The 18552-nt window shown below is 37.3% G+C and overlaps 2 long non-coding RNA genes across 2 annotated transcripts; one reads left to right on the top strand and one right to left on the bottom strand.

The window, feature by feature from the left end:
* Positions 1–915: 915 nt before the first annotated feature.
* LOC137855206 (uncharacterized) lies at positions 916–13115 on the bottom strand. The gene is made up of 4 exons (XR_011095593.1): positions 12955–13115; positions 1429–1625; positions 1181–1288; positions 916–993 (listed from the first exon to the last, which is right to left on the bottom strand). It is a non-coding gene; the product is annotated as an uncharacterized lncRNA (long non-coding RNA).
* On the top strand, positions 1215–6806 carry LOC137855207 (uncharacterized). The gene is made up of 4 exons (XR_011095594.1): positions 1215–1420; positions 2264–2342; positions 4112–4193; positions 5619–6806. It is a non-coding gene; the product is annotated as an uncharacterized lncRNA (long non-coding RNA).
* Positions 13116–18552: the final 5437 nt, after the last annotated feature.

Raw genomic sequence — 18552 nt, 5'->3', positions numbered from 1 at the left:
AAAGTGTATCAGAAGAGATTCCTCAGGACAGAATGGCTAACTACAGGTGTTAGACTGATAGCCAGCATAATTAAGAAAAAAGATCTGTCATTTCACAGACTGTGCAGAATAAATTCCAGATATCTGTGCGTAATCTTTCAAAGTGCCTTTATCTCCAGAGCCAGTGAGGGTGACCACAGAATACCCTGAACCCAATTATGTACTTTCTGATTATCATATTTTTATTTCTCAAGACACGGGGCTAATAGGAAAGATCAAAAAATGTTTGAACCAGAGTAATTTCAAATGTCAAGAACTAGTTATTCTTACAACGAGCTCCCAGGTCTTGACAAATGTAAGCTGTTCTCTGTTTGGTTTGATTCCTCCTGGGGAGTAGAAATGAGGGAGTAGGGGATTTAAAGTGACTTTGTACTGTGGAATCAACATATGCTTTTGAGACGTGCCTTTGACACAGGCTTTGAGGTGGTTTGCTTCTTCTTTTCTTTTCTTTTCTTTTCTTTTCTTTTCTTTTCTTTTCTTTTCTTTTCTTTTCTTTTCTTTTCTTTTCTTTTCTTTTCTTTTCTTTTCTTTTCTTTTTCTTTTCTTTTCTTTTCTTTTCTTTTCTTTTCTTTTCTTTTCTTTTCTTTTCTTTTCTTTTCTTTTCTTCTTTTCTTTTTCTTTCTTTCCTTTTCTCTCTTCTCTTCTCTTCTCTTCTCTTCTCTTCTCTTCTCTCTCTTCTCTTCTCTCTCTTCTCTTCTCTTCTCTCTCTTCTCTTCTCTTCTCTTCTCTTCTCTTCTCTTCTCTTCTCTTCTCTTCTCTTCTCTTCTCTTCTCTTCTCTTCTCTTCTCTTCTCTTCTCTTCTCTTCTCTTATCTTTCTCTCTTCTCTTCTCTTCTCTTCTCTCTCTTTTTTTTTTTTTTTTTTTTTTTTTTTCCAGAGAGGACACTGCAGAGGAATTGCATTAGTCAGTTTCTATTCAGTTCTTCAGATCAGAAGAGTTTAATCAGGTAATTGTCTGCAGGAAGGAAGAAACCAAAAGACAAAATCCACATAAGAAATTTTCTTTAGGGGGAAAACTAATTTTGCAAAATATATGAGCAATATGAAGTGGAGGGCAAAGAGGTCGGATTCCTCTGCCACATGAAATAAAACATATTTTTTACTGATTAAAATGTTTACTTGAAAAAGGGTTCAGAGGGTACCTGATTTTGCTCTCTTCATATTTCTTCTAGTTAAAGGAGCAATACACGTATGGATATTGATGAAAAAAATGTGGTTCCCCACAGACACCTTTCTGCATGTATGATATCCTAGAAGGGAGGAAAACAGCTTGAGCCTGAAGGTCTCTAGTTTTGACTACAAGGCATAAAGACTGCTGTTGTGTTCTGCTTTTTAGAGATGCTGAGCAGCCATAAATATGGATGAAGTCAAGGGAGCCATAGGTACGTACCTATGCTACTTTTTCTGATGCGGGAGGTGGTTTAGTTCTTTCTTCTCCAACTGGCTCACCAAGGGAAGAACAGGGAAGGCGTCGAGTGCTTCCAGCCTCCCACCAGGAGCCAAATACTGCAGGTGTCAGCAAGAGGAAGGAGCTAATTAAAAGTAAAAACTCTGTAATGAGAAAGGTAGCCTTGCTCCCATTAGGACCTGGGTGAAAAAAGAGAAAGCAAGAATAATTTTATTTGGATCTTATCCCTGGTCTGACAATTGCACTTGCCAGTTATTTGGGTTTTGGACAAAATTGCCAGTTCTGAAAAGTAAAAAAGAAGATGGAAAAATACTGCAAGTAATCATGCAAAGTAGAATTCTGAGGGTAGCTTCAAGAGAACAAACAAAACTGTTTTCACTGAGATCAATCATGTTAGTTTTCTGTCTTTTTTTTTTTTTTTTTTTAGTTCTAATTATCAGTGCCAAGCAGGAATCACAGATTAGACAGTGTTGAATCTATTTTTAAGTTTAGCTTATTGAAACCTGTTCTTTTCAATGAAACTGCTCAGAACAAACTTAGCTTTTAGATTCTCTGGTATATTGCTCATAGTATCCTGAAAGGAAAGGAGCAGATGCGGATAATTCCTCCTGGGACTAAGATCATTGCAAGGAGTTCAGAGACTCACAGCACACATTAAATCAGTCAAGCATTTGAAGGTGGGGTGGAGGGGATCTGTTTCTTGATTATGCAAAAAATTGCTATTTTTTTAAATTTTTATTATTATTGTAAGGGGATGACAGGCTAAAGGCTCCTTCTGCTCTAATGTCATTTGAAAATGGGTGGCATTTATTTTAAGCTTTCAGCAACAAAGGTATATACAGCATCAGGATGAGGAGGGATTTTGAACCATACCTTCTGGCAGGGTGGCATCCCAGGTGAGATTTTTGATGACAACCAACCTGCTTTGTCAAGTGGTATGTGTGGGAGGGAGGAGTTGAAGGATCAGAAAGAAGGATTTATTCTTTGAGGGTTATTTACTTTAATCCCAATCTAGCCTACTCTAAATTTCATAAGAAGAGGCTGGGAATGAAAAGAAGTTAGAAGGGAAGAAGAGAAAGGCATGCAGAGAGAAATATGTGCTAAGACATATTGGGGAAGAGCAGAAAATACAAGGATGGCGGCCAGACCCGATCCAAAGCAGAAAGCAAGCATAGCAAGTTGTAAATAAATAAATAAATAAATATAGAAGGAGAGCAGATACAAAATTTATGGTAATTCATTTTTATTTATGTTTCTATCCACACCTATGTGTGTATATATGTTTAATCTCTTCACCTTCATAGAATGACTGACTTTACCTAAAAAATGTAAATATGCACCTTTAAGAAGCTACAGTAAAGTAAATGCTGCTTTAGCGTTTAGAACTGAACTTTCATCTGTAGTTTTACCCTAAGAAATTAAGTCTTTGTCTCTCACTATTAGTAGTTATGATGGACAAATAAAAGTGTATCCATAGAACAAACCAGTATATATTAAAGACCTATTGACATGGGTCATATATGAAGACCTATACAGCATTAGAGGCATTTCAGGCAGTTCTGCTCAGGAAAAGTTACAGACCAGCTCTGTGGGCTGAATGCCCATTCCCAGCTGCAGCGCATGATATTTGCTTGCTTACAGGTTGTATATTCCTCTGAAGTTTTTTAAGAGACAATCTGGTTTGTGTGACCCAACCTAATTCCTTGTAAACCTGTAAGTGACCGTATGTGGGAAAGACAGGAAGACTCAAATGCTTATGTAGACTTCCTCAAAGAAGTTACACAAACATCCTTTCCATGATACAGCTTGAATACCTATCAGTAAACCCCAAATCTGATGTTTTTGTACAAAGCTATTTTATATGACAATCAGGCCATATCTTAAAACTTATTCAAGATCTACATTATGCTTGTATAGTCAACTAAAACTTATTCAAGATCTACATTATGCTTGTATAGCCAACTAAGACTCCAAAAGGTTGTGCATTATTAAAGAGATAGTGGAAGTGCTCTAGAATCAGCTTTCATCTAAATAAAGGTGAAGATGTTTTATCTGTACCCTTTGTATTCAATGTTGTCTAGAGTGCACAGTGCTTCCTGTTGGTATGTATGCTATTGATTTGCTGACTAATCTTTTTATCTGATCAGTATTGATTGTTACTCTTAGTCTATAACCTTTAGACATAGTGATATTGAGGCTAAATAAAACACAGATGCGAAAAAATTAACAAGTTCCAATACTGGTATTTCCTCTACAGCAAACAGTTTAAGCAAATAACATATTTGACAACTAGAAGCAGTATTTTTAGAGAAAAATATAAATAGAAGATGAATATACAATCTTTAGCTCCTTAATATAAATTACTCAAGAAGAAATAGTAAGTTGCCTTGGGGAAATCAACAGCTTCTCAATTGGATTGCTTCTGTCACTGCATGACACAGTCTTGTTTGATGTCCTCCTACCATTTGTCTTGTATGGAGTCTTTTATCTAAATCCAAAGCAATGCAGTCATCACTGCTGCAATTCAATAATGGCTCCACAGGAGCTGTCATCCGCAGTTTGCTATTCATCTTGTAAAGCCTTTGAGTTTTCAAAGTACCCACTAAGGTTGGTATTTCAATGCTGTGGACAGATCACTTAAGGTTCTTTTGTATTTTGAAAACAGGTCTAAATTGAGGATGAGCAGATACTGAAATGCCCAACTCATTGTACTTGGGTGAAAAAGGATACCATGGAAGTGTCAAAAGGTAAGTATATGATCAGACCCACCTCCCAGTGAAAATGTGTGACTTTGTGGGCTTGGAATCACACTTTGACTCAATACTGGCATTTCCTGTGAGGAATGACCCCCTTGAAACAAAGGAAAAAAAAGACATAAGGATGGGAAAAAAATGGAATTAGCTACTAGCAGCCCCAGGAAGTGAAAAATATTATGTGATAACAATGTGAAGTCTAAAGCACAGAGAACTTATTTCTACTCAAGTAGAAGATACTCTTTATTCCTTTTGATACAGATTTAGAAAGTAGGGGTCATTTTGGACTTGTAGGTTAGTGGCAATCCTGAAGGAACTCACATTTAACATCAGTCAAGAGCCTGGATATAGGCAGCTGTTTAACAAACTGCTGAGAATTAAAACAAGCTGCTGAAACTCTCCTCTCCTCTCCTCTCCTCTCCTCTCCTCTCCTCTCCTCTCCTCTCCTCTCCTCTCCTCTCCTCTCCTCTCCTCTCCTCTCCTCTCCTCTCCTCTCCTCTCCTCTCCTCTCCTCTCCTCTCCTCTCCTCTCCTCTCCTCTCCTCTCCTCTCCTCTCCTCTCCTCTCCTCTCCTCTCCTCTCCTCTCCTCTCCTCTCCTCTCCTCTCCTCTCCTCTCCTCTCCTCTCCTCTCCTCTCCTCTCCTCTCCTCTCCTCTCCTCTCCTCTCCTCTCCTCTCCTCTCCTCTCCTCTCCTCTCCTCTCCTCTCCTCTCCTCTCCTCTCCTCTCCTCTCCTCTCCCTCTCCTCTCCTCTCCTCTCCTCTCCTCTCCTCTCCTCTCCTCTCCTCTCCTCTCCTCTCCTCTCCTCTCCTCTCCTCTCCTCTCCTCTCCTCTCCTCTCCTCTCCTCTCCTCTCCTCTCCTCTCCTCTCCTCTCCTCTCCTCTCCTCTCCTCTCCTCTCCTCTCCTCTCCTCTCCTCTCCTCTCCTCTCCTCTCCTCTCCTCTCCTCTCCTCTCCTCTCCTCTCCTCTCCTCTCCTCTCCTCTCCTCTCCTCTCCTCTCCTCTCCTCTCCTCTCCCTCCCTCCTCAAGCAAAACTTTAGCTTGGGTAAAAAAGTGTTATTCTTACCTGAGCTCAACTTTGGCCAAGAAGCTGAATTTATATATGTCCTTTCCTTATGAAGAGTACTATAGTTCTACAGTTTGTTTGATTTGTACACAGACTGGAGTTTTAACTGAAGCCTCTGTGGGAATACTTCACGTTGGTATGATGGAGTATTTGAAAAAAGAAATTTCCTCTTTCAGAACAAATGCCACTTCCAGCAACATCAAATCCCTCTTCATTGAGAAGCAAAAAAAAATAAAAAAATTTCACATGTGAAAATTTCCTAAATCCAACACTAAGAATTTATGAGATTGCCTTAGATCTAGGTCTCTTTGGCACAACTCCTGTATGTACTTCACTTATTTCTTGTTCTCTTACAGTACAAACTAGTATTAAGTGGTCTGCATGGGTGCGTGAACATATGTGCCTTGTCCATACCCTCTGGAACAAGAGGATCACAGGCCTGGAGGCAGTATCCTGAGCTACTGACCAGTTCCACTTACAGTGGGACATCTTGTCTACAGTCCTAGCTAGTACCAACACAGAAACCTTCAGGTTGATGCCAGAATCCTGTACTGATCTGCATGGATGCTGGAAGACTCTGTAGATGCAGGTCAAAGTGGGAAGGATTTCTTAATAATATTGAAATACAGCCCCGCTCTGCCTCTATATTTTTGCTCTCTCCCTTTTCTGAGCTAAATTGTACCAATTTCCCTGACCAGAGCTCATTGCAGTGGCAGAGCTATGACTCACCTGGTAGTTTCTGAGATTGCCAGGCATTCCCTTCTAAATCTTTTCATCCCTTTCAGCCTATTTTTAAATGCCTGGCCTCTGTTCTTAAGTGCTGGTATTGAGCAAAATATAAATATAGTGCAACCTCCGGTTTTAACCTTGGCCTTGATCCTCCTCCTATTCTAGTTAAATGCAATAAAAAAGAAAGGTAACATGAAAATGTATATTATTTTTTTTTTAAAGATGTTTAGAATTCTTTAAAATACATGAGTCAGCTAAGCATTTAAAAGTAAAATATAGATATAAAATTATTCAGACAGGGTGATATAATATAGAATTTAAATTGAGCATATTTTAGCAGCACTGGGAAACCTTACCCCAGAGCTAATAATGTAATAGATCTATCTCACCAACAACTTGGAAGTTGCAACAGAGTTTTATCCACAAAGGAGAGTTCTCTGGCCTACTTTATTAAATACCTTAGAGGACTTTGCCTGTAAGATTACATTTGAACAATGCGATTTATTAAAATCTCTGTTCTTATTTTTCCTGCTGAAATTTTAGACATTTTCTATGGAAAAAATGCATAAACAAATCCAACAGGATAAATAAACATCATTCAACAAATGTTTCATGAAACAGGCAGAGAGGGAAAACATCCCATAGTTTATTTTTCAACATCACTTGTATACTCATGTTTATGCATCTCCCTCTTTTGCTATGGTATATCGGACAAATTGTGTTCCTGATTAAAAGTACTTTTTAAATCTGAAGCAGAGCTGGGAAAATAATGACCCATTAAAAGTCCTAATTAAAAAAAATGAAGCAAATTGAAACACTGTTGTTATTTCTTTATAAATGGAAATCATTTCAATTTTCTTTAACAAATCTTAATGCACTGAGTGCAGATTACAAATCATTGCAAAAAGATACAGACAAAGGTTGAAGCTACATCTCCTTATAATTGGGATGGACATGCATATTTCAATGACTTTTATTTAGCAATAGTTTACATTAACATGCCAATGTTGTAGGTGCAATTATTTAAATATATTCACTAAATAGGATTTAACACGATGTAAAATAACAGAACTCCATATAGCTATGTTAATTAGTAGCTATTTCTTGGGTTTCTGCTTAGATTAAGTGATATATTCTAGCATTTACCTTGGAGTTTTTATTTAATTCTGTTTGATCTGAGAATTTAAGTTCATTCCATTCAGTGGGAAACTTTAGATATTCAACAATAATAATAATTATTTTTAAATTAGGCCATTTATGTAAGTACTGGAGTAAGTTGGCATGTAAATCTAGACAACCAATTTTGCAGAGGGGTGTAAAGAATACCACAAAAACATTTTATTTCCAGATTTATGCCATTCCTGAGTGCTGCCTACCTGCCAAGTTCAAGAAAAGTTAATTGACACTAAGAAAAAAATGTAGTAGTGTAATCCTGGAGAATGAAAGGAGGAAATTCATACCACTTATTTGACAATGCCAAAATCCAGACACAGACAGCTAAACTATCACAACAACAATATAACCTGTAATTCCTTTCTTGTATAAGGAGAGGTGTTAATGTGATAAAGGATTCTACCATGAAAAGAAATGAACAGACGAAATTTCCCTGAACCTACTGTCATAGGCAACCCAATTTAGAAAAAGAGAAAAAGTTATTTGGTCTGACATTAAGACAATAATTTACCAATAGCTGATAGAAAAGAAAACAGCAACAACAACAAGTCATCTAGTAACTCAGGACATGAAGAAATGATTGAGGGTAAGGAGTGTGAGTAGGTGGGTGGGTGGGTGGTGGGTTTAGAGCATGAAGACATGAAGTCAAAAAGTGAGTGCAGCTTAAAACACTACATAAATTGTTATCCCAGAGAAAACCTGGAAAGAATATTTGCCTTAGAAATAGTTTAAACGTGATGGAATTCCTTAGACTTATTAACTGGTAAACATAACTTTTAGGAATATACAAGACTGCAATATTCAAGATTACAATATACAAAATTACAATATGCAAGACCAGTTTAGATGAGGCCCTGAGCAACCTGATCTTGTGGGTGGCATCCCTGCCTATGGGATACTACCCACTGAGTGGGTGTCCCACATGAGTAGGATACAAATGTGATCAGTAACAACAATCCTCTATGGCAGTTGTTCGTGGACCCATCTTCCCTGCTACCTTGGGCTTCCTACATCTCTAAATCCTGCCAAGACACGGTAGCACAAAAACGCTTTGTTAATGAAAGAGCACTCAATTCATATAAATTAAGTACAAGCTGCAGGTTTGGTGATGCACAAAGCTGCAGAAACAGAAAAGCCCAGGAGTTAAAGTTTGTCCAAGGAATGCCATGGAGGCATGATTTCAGAGCATTCCTCACACCTTAAGATGCCCGTGACATCACTGGTGACATTCATGGTTTGCCATTGCCCTTGTCCAAGGGTTCCATTGCATGTATTGCTGCGCACATACAGCCTGACACCCCGGATTTATCATCTCATACTGTACACACACAGACTCTCTCAGTCCCAGACGTAATATTTACACAACAGATTGGATTAGCACATTTGCCGGGAGCTTGCTATGAATACCCCTTCAGATAATTTTTGTGGAAAAACTTTTGTTTGCTGATTAGCTCAATGCTAGCCTTCAGTCCGATATTTTCAGGTGAGATTATTCAGAATGAAAAGGAGGAAAAGGGAAATCTGTATACTTGTATGAGATGTCTGCATGGTGGAATATTCCCTTCTCTCTGAACCGGCAAGGCTGGAGCCAGCTGCCGGGCAGAAGCTGCACAGCTGTGCTAGCACAGTGCTGAGCTTGGGACAAAGGGTCCTGCTGAGGATGTTGTAAGGTGATGAATGCAGGCCTGATCCTTCTGGATTTAAACCACAACTTTTTCAGTAATCCAAGCCAAAGTGGAAAGTGAAAATGATAGACCTGCCCTTCAGCTGTGTTGTAAATTTTATACATGACTGAGCTTGGACTGCTCCTTGCAGTTCCTTGTATTTCTTGGCAGTATTGTTTCTTGGTTCTTAAAGGTTTGTGTCTAGTCTCAGGCCTCACATTTAATAGTTTGAAATTATAATTAGAATGTAAGATCCTCATCTTCCTGTGTGTTCATGAAGCCAGGAACACTTCCGATCATAGCAAACTCCTACAAAAGGATAATTATGCTTTTAAGGAGATGGATAAAGGAAAAAACCTACTCCCAGGATGAAACCTTGTGCAGTCTTGAGTAAATGATAAATTGGGGGTTAATATCAGGGGAAATAATGTCAGATTTTAACAAGACTGATGAAGCACAAAGAGTTTAATCCAGTAAAAATAAGTGGATAAAAAAAATCCAGTGTTTGAGACAACAGTCCTGGTTTGTTGCCACGGTGAAATTCACCTGTGTGCAGAGGGTCCTGCTCAAAGCCTCTACAAATCCCTTATTTTAAAAGGTTCAGAAAGATTCAGGCTGTACCCAGCCTTACACACAAGTATAGATTTCATCTCTGTGAGAAAACTATGGAGGCTTGCAGCTGGCTTTGGTGGCAGTAGAACCGTGACATTTTAAAACTCTCTCTCTTTTTTTTTTTTTTTTTTCTCCCTGTACAACCATCTCTGTAAAATGTAGCAATGGGTTCAAACCATGTTACTTTTGCTCTCCTCATGCAAATTTTGCAGGGAAGCCATACTGAGAATCATCTTGCCAGCACGCAGAAAATTAAAAAATAATTGAGGTGCTTTCTGAGAATTTATTTAAGTTATCAGGCAGCTTTAGGTTACTTGATCAACTACACCTGAATCTTGTCTTGATGTGAAAATTTGAACAAATATTTTTGTCAGCAGAGAAGAATGCCTTCACTAATAAAAAGCATGTTTGATGCATGCTTGTGACTCTTTTCCTCTTTGCTCCAATTTTTTGTATCGCATCCACACAGCCAGAAGATCTGGATATCCTTTCTTCAGATTTTCAGCTTGCTGCATTGTGTAAAATAATGCCATGCCAAGATTATCTGTACTGAAGATATGGTATGATGAAAGCTGGTTCTGCAAAAAGATTCCTTGGGAAATGGCGCTCTGCAAACTTTAACAGATCTTTAGAACAGCCTGTGTCAAACAGAGCATGCAGGGCTTTTGTCCCCCCTCCCATAATGTGGCTAATGTTAACTGCCTGAGTGTTAATTTTAGTTTCTTTTCTTCTCTTTCATCAACTGAATGTCAAGATGATGTCTATATTTCATGAACATAACACAAATGGGGAAAGTTTCTCTGTGGATACCTTTTCTGCTTTTTAATAAATTCTTTCTTTTGCCTGAAGAGAATTAGAAGCTGGCTTTTGACCTCCATTAATTTTTTTAATTTAATAGTTCTCTGCATGCATTAATAAATATTATTAACCACACTTTGTACTGCAGCACTTCCATTTCCTGTTCCTCCAGTGCTTTCTTAGCTGCTGAAGCAGGTACCCAGTTGAAGAGCAGATTAGGAAAAGCAAAGGGAATAAGTAGAGGAAATCTTGGCCCATATTCCACCTCTTCCTCAAAGACAAAGACAGGGAGTCTTAGCATGCCTCCCTTTAGCCAGGCTCCTTTATAACTGACTGTTACTCAAAACAAAGCTATAATTATAAAGTCAGGGTTATTGATAGCTTTCTGAAGGCAAATAACGCTGCTTAAAATTCTGTAAGTTAAAAATGATCATAAGTTTTTTTCAGACTGTGACATTCTGGCTAGCTATTGCATTGGGCATATTTTCAGCCAGACTGCTGAACTGACTTCTGCAAGACTTCTCCTAGAGCCAGGTAAATACCACTTAGAGGAGCAGCCTCCACATCTTGTCTTTACTATCCCAATTCTTTCAGAAGACCTTCTGATTTACCTCAATAATAAATAATTCATCTCCAAAAGAGGAAGAGGCTGCAAGCTTATAACAAATCCTAAAGTATAGCAGTAGTTACCACCTCTGAATGGCAGTACAAGCCATAAGATTTAAAACTTTCCTATGGGCTTTGTAAAACACGAAGTGTATAGAAGCCCGGTAGCTGTCTCTTGCTATTAAGCCAAATAATTTCTTGTGTTTGTTTGTTAGAGATCAGAAGTGGCAACCAGCAGGTATTACTGAGACCAGTCTTCCGGCTAAGCATTTATCATACAGGAACAATTGACCCCTCTAGTGGAATCAACAATGTACTGCAATTGTCTGTTTATGGGTACTTGAGATTAGCAATGCAAATAGAGCCACAGGTTTTTGCAAGACCTGTAACGCGGTGACCCGCTTGCACAGTGTCACAACGTGAATCTAGTGAATCTATCTTTTTTTAAAATGCCCTATTGTAAACCTATTGTAAATCTTTAAAATGAAGGCCTCCTTTTTTTTTTTTTTTTTTTTTTATGTCCAGGAAAGATAAAAGAAGAGAAAAATGTCAACCCTCCTACTTATAACTTCCTTTGTGCTTTTCAAGGTGCAGTGTCTATTTTGCAACTGTCTCCTTTTCAATGCATGCTCTTTTCTCTGGAGGCTGTATGAATATTGTACAATACCAAATGCAGTTATTGGCACTTCACAAGGAACCTGGAATAATAAGTAAAAAGGATATGCCCCTAACCATGCAAAAAAGCTAATGCTTCTGGTATCATTTACATCAGTGATTTTAATCTTTTCTTCTGCATGCAGATCCCTAAATATTTTCAAGTGGAAGTTGCTGTATGACAAATTTGAACCATTTGGCAACATGCTAGCCTTCTTTAGTTAGCTTTTCTGAGCCCATTAGAAGCAGTCTGTGGGTTGAAAATCCCTCATTTGCATTTTGCTACATAGATTGTTTGTATTCAAATAGTTAATGACTGGGAAATAATTTAAAAGTATTTGATGGAATTTAAAAATAATAAAGGATAATTTTGCATGGAAGTTTTTGCAAAGCTTATTGTCTGAGGTAATGGTTCAGAGTACTTTTCCATGGAAGTGGAAAATATAGAAATGAATTGAATGAAGTAAGGAAGTTTAAATCACACACACAATGCACACACACCCTCCCCTATTTTTCAAAAAGCTCTTTCATTCAATTCCTTCCTGGAACTCCTCCTTTGTTTATCCGTCACCACTGGCTTTGCCCACATCCTTTAACATTTGAACCACTGCCTCATGCTTTTCATTTTGCTTTCTTGCAACATCTTTGGCATTTGGCATAGCTAGAAGCACTAACAGCATTAGCTTACAAGGTAAAAGGTAAAAAAAGAGGATATAACTTTGCTTACTGCAGGAAAACTGGCATCAACACAAATACACACACATGCCCACAGTCATCTCCAAAACAGAAAGCCTTGTTTTAACCCATCAGTAAAATAGTCCATAGATTTCCAGGGCATTTTTTTTTGGCTGACTACAAAGCACATCTTGGTCAGGCACTATTGTTTTTTTGGTCCTACTGTTGCTTCTTAAGACTGCAGCCTTCCCTTCCCTTCCCTTCCCTTCCCTTCCCTTCCCTTCCCTTCCCTTCCCTTCCCTTCCCTTCCCTTCCCTTCCCTTCCCTTCCCTTCCCTTCCCTTCCCTTCCCTTCCCTTCCCTTCCCTTCCCTTCCCTTCCCTTCCCTTCCCTTCCCTTCCCTTCCCTTCCCTTCCCTTCCCTTCCCTTCCCTTCCCTTCCCTTCCCTTCCCTTCCCTTCCCTTCCCTTCCCTTCCCTTCCCTTCCCCTTTTTTTTCTTCCCCCTTTTTTTTTTCTTCTTTCTCAGCCTCTCTTCTTCACTGTCCTCTGTCCCCCTTTCTCTCCTTCCTTCTCTCTTTCCTTCTTTCACAGAATCTTAGAGTCATAGAATGGCTTAGGTTGAAAGGGACCTTAAAGAATATCTAGTTCCAACTCCCCTGATATGGGCGGGGCTGTCACCCACATTATTTTTTCATTAAGTCATAAACCTTAGAACTGCCATTATTTCCATATAGCTTTTGTTCCTGAGGTAACATCTGCCAAAACTAAGCATTAACACTCACTCAAAATTTCAGTGCAGGTGATTCCCCAGTACAGGTGCAGGTCTCTGATAGGAAACCCTTTAAACAAAGATCTGTCAGTGTGGGGCAAACCATATTATTTGAAAGAAAAACAGAAACCAATAGAAAAAGAGAGGGTTTAAAATATGTTTGTCTGATACTGGCTACATTGTGGATTCCAGCCAGATGATTCATTGTCTTCATTTTTTGCTTCTGCAGTTCCCACAATAACTACACCAAATATCTGAACAGAAGTGCATTCTGGTTTTATACACATAAAAAGGATTGACTCTCTAAGGAATACTTTTTGTTTCAAGGAATCTCACTAAAGCTAAATATTAGTAGTTATTGAAACACTCCTGGGTCCAGTCAAATCACAGTGCTAAAGTATTCAATGTCTTGTCTATAAGAGATAGCTCTGAACTGTAATGACTGCATATATATTCCACAGTTGTTGAGAAAAGATCTGACATCAGTCCAAGATCAAATTAGAGATAACATCAAAACTGTATCAGGAAATAAAAGAAATACAAATCCTTGAAGGGCAGATGTAAATTGGATAAGCTCAAATCCTATAAGACTAAGAGAATGCAAGAGGTATTCAAGGGCAAGAACCAAAATTTAGCATTCTGTATAGCAGAAAAGCATTATATATATCAATACAACATGTGAGACAACAACGGACAGAAAGATTTTATTTCAGTGTGTATTCAAAAAGTTGACATATTTAAAAAAGAAAAGCAAGAAGAAATTCAAACATAAACGTAAATCAAACTTAAACCGTAAATCAAACAATAGTAGGAATATAGAAATTATAGGTAGGGTAAAGTACTACTGTAAATCACATATGTGAAAATGAAACGAGGAAATCTATCTGTTGTGGACAAATCAAAGCTAATATTTGACATCACATGTAGCTGTAAATTTTAGGCATATGTGTCTCTGCAGTAGTGTTTCTAGTGTGTTTAGAAGCAGCAAATTCATCTATAAATTGGAACAGTAAGTTAGAGAAGCAGTAAGATAGAAGCCTCAAACTCAGAATAAAAATAAATCAGTTTTGTTAGCCTCTAACATATTGAAATCCTGGCAGGGTAGAAGAAAAGCAAAGGCCCTGCTGTGAGGCTGAGGCATGCACCATAGTTATCTGATGGAGGTAAATGCTGGTATACTAATGAACCATTTGTGCCTGAAGGACTGATGCTGGAGAAGTTAAAGTTGTTTATTACATTTAGCAGAACTCTACAAAGCCTGTAAGGATTCTGCTGGCACAAGAAGAGGAACTCAGCACCTTTACTCCATTCATGTTTTTATAAATCCATGACTGAAACTAAAACAAATTATGTACCTGAAAAAGAATTAATGAACCTATTTTGCCACTGGATTGGAACATCACTGTTATCTACCTATTGTTTTGGGCAGATGATAGTCTAATCTGTCCATAAGAACTTTCAGTGATGGCAACTTCATCACCCTTAATTTGGATTCATAAAAAGTTTCACATTTTTTTTTAGAACATTTTGGATTCTAAGCAGGTCATCAGTATGATGTAAATCCTTCCTCAGTTGGTGTGATATTGTAATATTTTTTCTATACTTCTGGTCACTAGTAATAGAAGCATTGATTGGTACTAAACTGAGGACAAAACCTTGTGGGAGCATAACACAAATATGTCAATAAGTCATTGAGATTTCCTCCTTAAAGTATGTCTCTCAAACTGTTCCAGTGAAGGCACATTTCCTTAATTTGCTTATAAGAAACTTGTCACATACTGATAGACTCAGTGAAATCAAGTCATATAGCTTATCCTCTTTCCTACTGACGTGATTTCTATCTTCTAGCAGTTTGAAATGTGGTATGAATTTTTTAAATCTGCATCAGGTATAAGAAAATTCTCTTTTTCATCCAGGTGCTTACAAATTATTAAATTATTGCATTCTCTTTGGGGAATGTTCCTATTTTCTCCCACTTTTTGAGACAGGCATTATGCTTGGCTGCTTTAGCAAAGACATTTCCAACCCCCACTGTATCTGTTGTCTTCCACAATTTCATATATTATTGTTAATGACTCCAAGATTACATGAGCCAGATTTTTTAAAACAACGAAATTCATCACATGTGGATGATTCAGAACTATCTTATCTAGATTCTGTGAATACCTTTATCGCTGGAAATAACTAGAAGAGCCACCTAACAAAGCTGAAAAACTTAAATCTTGGCATCTCAGATAAGTAACTCTTCTATTATGCTCATTGGGAGACTAGTTTTTTCTTCGGTTTGCCTTTGAATATTCAGGTTCTTTCAGAATTATTTCTTACACATGTCCATTACTAAGTGCATTTCAGTTTCTGTGCTGTTCTCATTTTTGCCCCTAAAATTGTGCTGGACTTTTATACTTGTGTTACTTTCTAACTTAAATTATTTTCCTTTAGATTAGGGTTGAATCTCATGTTTGAATTTATATTTTGGTCTAATTGGTGTTGTGGTGTGTTTCCTAGCTTTCCTCTGTCTTAAACATCTGCTAGATCTCCTTAATCATTATTCCCTGAAACCAACATCACTGGAGACCTCACCTATAAATTCTCTTGAGTTTATTGATGTTTGTCTTTTTCTGAAATCCATTGGCTTTATGTGTGCGAACCCTTTCCAAGCATCTTGAACTCTAGTATTCCACAGTAATGTTTGACTCTTAATTTTCTATGAGTTAGAAGCATTTTCTGAAATCTCATCCATCCCTTTTTCCTATCCTATGTAACTAATTGTCTCAGCAATGCATTCATGGACTTGCTGGACAGCTTGTGTCCTGATGTATTACTTTTGCAATAGATACTTGGGTAGTTAAATCACCTACAGCTTGCAGGTTATAGTATAATAAAACAGAATTCTTCTGCCTGTGGACCTGTATGAGAAGCAGCAACACCTGTTTCTTAGTAGCATATATAGTCACTCAGAAGAAAAATAAATGAAAATCATTTCTGATTGATGCTTATAGAAAAAATCAGTAAGAGTTCCCCTTTTGCAATAAATACAGTCTAATAATATCCATGTCCAATTTGGCTTGAATCTCTTAGCTTAGTAACACTGCTTTAAAATTGATCATTTTATCTTCTGCGTTCTTGGAGGCTAATTAAGCTCACAAACTTAGGGAGCCTAAATTCTAACAATATTTGCCATTTATTAAAAGCCAAGGATATGACTGAATTCCTGACATTTGTGATCCTTTAGTCCTTAAATTGTTAAAAATTACTCTAATAAGATTCATGACTTACATCAGTTTTATAATTATTGGTGCTAATTTTCCTCAGACCTGCTATTGACTAAGTGTATGGACCAAATTAACCTCTGAGTTGAATTCTCTCACTCTGATTCTCTAAAGATGGATGTGAACCACTGTGTAATACAAATTCTAAAATGGTATTATTTTAAGGTAAAGAATATAATTTAGACTCTAGATTACAGTTTTAGAAATCAAAAAATTGATAAACATACATGGATTCAGTTGAACTTTTTCACGTGACAGCAATTGAGGGTAATAATTGTAGCATTGAGTATACAGAGAAAAATATAATTATATGCAAACAAGAACAGCATAGCTTTTCTTGAAGGCTTAGATCTGCTAAAGCAGTTGCCTTGAACAAAAGTTAACATCTACAGCTAATAAGGCATTTTACAACCTTCTACTTAATTCAGTCCTGAGTCTCACACAGGAAGATGATATTAACTGATTTTAAGTGGGTGGAAAAAATATCAGGTAGAATGGGTGGCAGAAAACCTCCACATGTTTTGGCTCAATACACAGCATTTCCATACCTTCTGAAATTAACATTTGAAGAAAAATATTTCCCATAACATCAATTATAAAGAAAATCCATGTGCAAGAACTGATGCAGTTCCTCAAAAGTGCAGATACAAGTGTCATTTAGGATAAGTTTGCAAAGTGTTAGATGCTGCAAAAGTGGAACTGGTGACACCAGCCAGTGATGTTTTCAAAGGCAAGCTAGCCTTTTACCTCAGACACTTGCATCTATTGTCAGTGACTGACAAAAGAGGTTACTGTTAAATATTGGCCTAAGCATTTGCTACCTAATGTATTTGCTGGTCTTGATAAGAGTCACTGAGACTCATTTTCTCTGCTTCTATTCCTATAGACTACATCTTAGCACATTTCGTTACTAGGTACCACTAGGAGATTAATGCTTAATTTTTTAATTTATTTTTTTTTATTTAATTCTTTATTTTTCCAAAGGAAGAAAAAAATAAGGGCCCCATTACAGTTCCTAAAAGGAACACACAATTTTAAATCTTACACACATCCTCCTGCATTATCCCAAAGGAAGCCAATCACTATACAGGCACTTCTTTTAAGCTGTTCATAGGCAGATATATGCTTTGGTGATATGTTCACAATCAGCAGAATATTACAATAAAATAATGTCTGTTGACTTGGTTATCCCATTATGCACTGTTCAGTTATTTCACAATCATTTTTCCCTCAGAGATTCTGTTCTAGTTGTTTACAAGGTTTGACTTCCTTACCTAAAGGTTATGTGCAGAAATCTTCTGTTAGATTTCCCCAGGAGAGTCCATATTTTTAATTCATTGAGAAATAGTATTTAACTAGAAACTGAACAAACTATCCATGCATATCCTCTTTTGCACAGTTACCAACAATGAACTTAACTGTCATTTGATAACTGCTTCTACTGGAAGTGTACTTCAATCTACCTTTAAATTGTTATTGAAAAAATACACTCATTCCCCTTTGGTGACAGCATGAGAAATGGAATATATAAATTTACTTTTAGTGGAAAATTTTCCACAAGGTTCTTAAACCTTCATTGGTTATTTTGTAAGTTCAAGCAGCTTTCAAACAGTGGCAGAAAAATCCCTTCAAAAGTATTTTCCTAACTCCAGCTCAATTGTTTAATGCCAGAAGCAGTACTAATCAACTTCTTTTTTTACCCCTTCTTTTTCATACCTGAAGTCCAAAGAAAATGAGAACAACAGTAAAAAGAATTCATTATATACATATTAGTGTTCTGAAGTCGGGAAACAGGATTAATCATACCCAAAATACCCAAAGAAAGTATGTTTATAATCCCTGTACATTCTCATTAGCTACCTGAAATCAGTCTGTGGAAATCTCTAATTGGGGAAGAAATTCTATACAAAATCTTTGCCCCAGAATTGACTGAATCAGGGCTCTAGGGGAAAAACAACATGATTAGCTTTGGCAGTTAGACTCAGCTGAAAGTCTGAATAAGAAAACAGATTCCCTTAAAGAATATTGTTGCTGTTGGCCTAACTCAGAGCACACCTTTAACTGTGGTATGAATGTCCTTACAGAAGTATATGAATCTGTTGCAGTATAATTTGGAGTCCAAGGGGTAAGGCTCAGAGGCAATTTTTGCCTTTCTGTTGCTATAAAGGCTATAGTTATCACCCTCACCTGTTAACAACTTTCTCCGTCTTTTAGCATAGACTTAACATGCAGCAGACTTCAGTGACATCCAAGTCTTGATTTTCTTCTCGGTTTATTTTTCAAGAAAGATTCATTCCTTTTTTGATTTTCTTTTGTTTTTCTTTAATATGCTACTTCTTATG

The sequence above is a fragment of the Anas acuta genome, chromosome 4 (assembly GCF_963932015.1).
Source record: "Anas acuta chromosome 4, bAnaAcu1.1, whole genome shotgun sequence".
In the NCBI taxonomy this organism is placed as follows: Eukaryota; Metazoa; Chordata; class Aves; order Anseriformes; family Anatidae; genus Anas; species Anas acuta.
This window is presented reverse-complemented; position numbering and strand designations above follow the sequence as displayed.